The sequence below is a fragment of the Hevea brasiliensis genome, chromosome 7 (assembly GCF_030052815.1).
Source record: "Hevea brasiliensis isolate MT/VB/25A 57/8 chromosome 7, ASM3005281v1, whole genome shotgun sequence".
Classification (NCBI taxonomy): domain Eukaryota; kingdom Viridiplantae; phylum Streptophyta; class Magnoliopsida; order Malpighiales; family Euphorbiaceae; genus Hevea; species Hevea brasiliensis.
This window is the reverse complement of record NC_079499.1, coordinates 97,727,361-97,732,026: the sequence shown is the minus strand read 5'-3', so window position 1 is coordinate 97,732,026 and position 4,666 is coordinate 97,727,361. Positions and strand designations below refer to the sequence as shown.

At 33.8% G+C, this 4,666-nt stretch overlaps 1 non-coding gene across 1 annotated transcript; it reads right to left on the bottom strand.

Annotated features, from left to right (window-relative positions):
* Positions 1-401: 401 nt before the first annotated feature.
* Positions 402-508, bottom strand: LOC131181959 (small nucleolar RNA R71). Its single transcript, XR_009150429.1, has one exon. It is a non-coding gene; the product is annotated as a small nucleolar RNA R71 (small nucleolar RNA).
* Positions 509-4,666: the final 4,158 nt, after the last annotated feature.

Sequence of the window (4,666 nt, the reverse complement as noted above, 5' to 3'; positions counted from 1 at the left end):
CTCATGGTGAAGAAGTTATAAACGTTAATGTACCTAGGGAAAGTATGATGGATCATGCATTCCCTCGTTTTGATGATTTGAGAGAGAGCATAGCAAGACCAAGGATTGATGCAAATAGCTATAAGATGGAATTTGGGGTACTTCAAATGATTCAAAATTTCCAATTTGGGGGACATCCTTTAGAAAATCTACACACACATCTTAAGAAGTTTGCTATAATTTGTGAAATGCAAAAATAACCTGGAGTATCTGATGATGCAGCAAGATTAAAGCTATTCCCATTCTCTTTGAAGGATAGAGCATTAGATTGGCTTGACTCTCTATCTCACAATTATATTACAAATTGGGAGCAACTCACTGATGCATTTCTTACACAATATTTTCCACCTAGAAAAACTCAAGAATTGAGGAATCAAATGACAGATTTCAGACCAAAAGAAGATGAAACTCTCTATGAATCATGGATGAGATGGAAGGAGTTAGAGAGATAATGCCCACATCATGCCATTCCAAAATGGATGATAAACCAGAATTTTTATGCCAATGTTACACCTGCAATTAGAGGGATTATTGATGCTCAAATAGGAGGACAATTTATTATGAAGCAAGAAGATGAAGCTTATAAGCTGTTGGAGAAAATTGCAAAGAATACTCATCTTTGGAGTAGTCCAAGAGGACCAGCTCCAACTCAAAAGAGGCAAGCTGCTGGAATGTATGACCTTGATCCATTTTATATGTTAGCTATGAAATAGCTTCCGCAAGTGCATGGGTCATAGTAGTATAGTTTTAAAAATAATATCGTTCCCACAGGGAATTGTGCTTAAATTGGAAATAAAATGATAAGCTAATTAGAATGGTAAATTTTAAAGATATTAAAAAGGAAATTTAAAATTAAAATGGGTATTTGAGGAATTCAAACTAAATCAAACAATTAACTAAATTAATTAGACTAGATTATCAAAATTTAAATTGAAATTGCTAATTATGAAATTGGGAGGAATTAAATCTAAATTCAATAAAAATTAAAGTGATTCTAGAGATAGGGTTTTCAATATTGTTTGCATGTGGTTTATCCCCAATTTAGCCAAACACATGAGAATTATAATTTTGAAAGAAATCAATTCTTAGTTCTTTGAAACTTTTTTCAAGCATTTCAAAGTTGGTATTTATCAAATCAAACCCTGTTTTCACGGTATTTCAAACCTGATAAAAACCCAATTAAAGCTCTAATTGATTTTTGAAAGTCCCCTTAATCCTCTTAGCTTATCTCTAACACAAAGAAAACTAAGTTTATTGCAAGATTATCTATCCCAAACATTCACTTTTCAGTCCATCTATCAATGATTAAAACTTAACTTAATGAGGGCCCATTCATCAAGCAAGGCAACAAGTTCACAAGTAATAAATCAAAATGCAGCAAATCTCATTTAAACCACAATACAAAGCAATATTTACAAACCCATCTTTAGAATTTCAAAGATCTACTCACAAATCATGGTTTCAAGACAAACCCAAGTATAGAAATGAAGAAATAATGAAAATATAAACTAAGGAACAGAAAAAACCCAGTAAAATGATGAAGGATCTGCTGCTGGAGTATTGCAGAAAACATCCCTTGCTGCTGCTGCAAAACGATTTCACAAGCTCCTCTTCCTCTCTCTCTCTTTCTTGCAAAATCTCCCTCTTTTTCTCTTTTTTTTTTTTTTAAAGAAAGAGAAGAAAAAGCTTTTATATGGTTCAGAGGTCTGCCCTAGAATGGGTAAAAAGACAGAAGATTTTAGAGAAAGTGATGTGTTAAATTAGAGGGACGAAAGTGCCACGTCAGCCATTTTCATTAAAATGACACAAGCTGAATCAGTTGTATTGCGTCTTGTGTCGCAGGTTGTGAAATCGTCTGCCCGAGAAAAACTTCATATCTAACAATCGACACAACCTGTGACACAAGCTGTGTCACAGGTTATGTCACTTTCGGTCTCTTTAACTCAACTTCAAATTTTTGCAATTCAACTCTAATTTCTTCCAAATGGCTGCTCTGATCAAAATACACCAAAATTCTCCAAATTTAACCTAAAAAATAAATAAATTCTAAAAATTAAACTAAGAAGTGTAAAAAGGAAAAATTGACTAAATATATACTAATATCTATATAATAGCCATGAACAAGGGTAAATTATGTGTAAAAATTATACCTAAATGATGATATAAAATGCATGCATCACCATTCAATATGATTAATGCATAGTTTGATGTGCTTACAAATGTTTTGGCAAAGAAGATGGAAGATTTAAGTATATTGGTCAGTTCATCGTCATCATCTGGAAGTTCACAATAGATTGCTTGTGCAAAAGGAACAATGAGCTATGGAGTAGAATATGGAGAGTAGGCTGCATATGTTAGTAATTATGAAAACAAACAGATGGGGAATCCTTACTCTCAAACATATAATCTAGCTTGGAGGATTTATCCCAACTTTTCATGAGGAAATCAGCAAAACCAAATCCCAAGTCATAATTTTCAACCACAACATCAACAAGGAATTCCATATGAGCAAAATAGGCAACCATTGCCTAACTTTCAGCAGAAAAACATGAATCCTCCACCCAAACAGCAAGAATAAGGTTCAACCACAGAAGCTTTGTTATAATAGATTCTTGCCAACCAAACTAAGCATGATGAAGAGATGAAAGAAATGAAAGCAATGCTAGAACAGATGCAAACACATAACAAAATGTTGAAAAATCAAATTGCACAAAAAGCATCTTCCTCAGGTATCAAGTCTTTTGGAAAACTTCCAAGTTAGCTAAAAAACCTAAAAGAGCAGTGTCAAGCTATCACTTTAAGAAGTGGGAAGGTTGTAAACAATGAGAAGAGTGAAAAAAGAGAGAAGAGAAAAAATGAGAAAGAAATTGATGAGGGTGAAAAACAAGAAAGTGAGAAAGAAAGTGCATAAAAAGGTAAAGAGAAAGTTGAAGAGAAGGAAGAGAAGTATATACCTCTAGAGCTCTATAAGCCACAACTTCCCTTTCCATAAAGATTTCAAAAAGCTAAGCTTGATAAGCAATTTGGGAAGTTCTTAGAGGTTTTAAAGAAGCTATATATAAATGTGTCTTTCATTGATTCTCTTTCATAAATGCCTTCTTATGCAAAATTCTTTAAAGAAATTCTCTCAAATAAGAAGAGACTTGAAGACCATGAACTGTAGCTTTGACAGAAGAATGTAGTGCCATACTCTAGAGGAAACTTCCTCCTAAGCTCAAAGACTCCGGAAGTTTTTCAATTCCATGCCATATTGGAGAGTCGTATTCTACAAAAGCTTTATGTGATTTAGGGGCTATTGTAAGCCTTATGCCCCTCTCCATCTATGAAAAGCTCAATATGGGAGATCTTAAGCCAACTCACATTTCTCTTCAGTTAGTTGACAGATCAATTAAGTATCTGGAAGGGATTTTGGAGAATGTGCCTCTAAAGGTTGGGAAGTTCTATATACCTGTTGACTTTGTCATGTTGGACATGGAAGAGGATTCTAATATCCCAATTATCTTGGGAAGGCCCTTTTCAGTTACGGCAGGTGCATTGATTAATGTTAAGGGAGAAAAATTGACTCTTAGAGTTGGTGAAGGCCAATTGGTTTTCAATATTAATAATACCATGAAGAAGCATCATTCTGAAGCTGATACTTATTTGAGAATTGATATCATTGATAAGCTTGTTGAAGAACATTTCAGAAAGAGATATCCAGAAGATCCACTTGAAAATTACTTTGTTCATGAAGGAAGCATAGACAATGATAATCCTAGTGTGACTGCATATGCTCAACACTTGGAGAGTAATCCACCATTCATTTCTGCTCCAATTTTTCAACTTACACAAGTGGAGAAAAGTGAAATTAAGACCATCATTCAAGGAAGAAGATGCACCTAAGGTAGAACTTAAGCAACTTTCTTCTCAGCTCAGGTATGAATTTCTTAGCCCCAATGACACTTATCCAGTAATTGTAAATGCAAATTTGAGCACTTTAAAGGTTGATAAGTTGTTAAGAGTGTTGAGGCAATATAGGAAGGTTTTAGGATACACCATTGATGACATCAAGGGAATTAACCCTCACCTTTGCATGCACAGAATTATTTTGGAGGAAAATTGTAAACCATTTATTGAACATCAGAGAAGGTTGAACCCAAATATGAAAGAAGTTGTGAAAAAGGAAATTTTGAAGTTGCTTGATACAGGAATAATATATCCTATCTCAGACAGTACTTGGGTAAGTCCAGTATATGTTGTCCCTAAAAAAGGTGAAATGACAGTAGTTAAAAATGAAAATAATGAATTAATTCCCACCAAAATAGTGACTAGTTAGTGAATGTGCATAGATTATAGAAAATTGAATAATGCTACTAGAAAATATCACTTTCCACTTTCCTTCATTGATCAAATATTAGAAAGACTGGCTAGGCATTCTTATTTTTGCTATTTAGATGGGTATTCGGGATTTTTCCAAATCCCTATCCATCCAAATGATCAAGAGAAAACCACTTTTACTTATTCATATGGAACTTTGCCTATAGGAGGATGCCATTTGGGTTGTGTAATGCACCAGCTACTTTTCAAAGGTGCATGATGGAAATCTTCTCAGATTTCATTAAAGATATAATGGAAGTTTTTATAGATG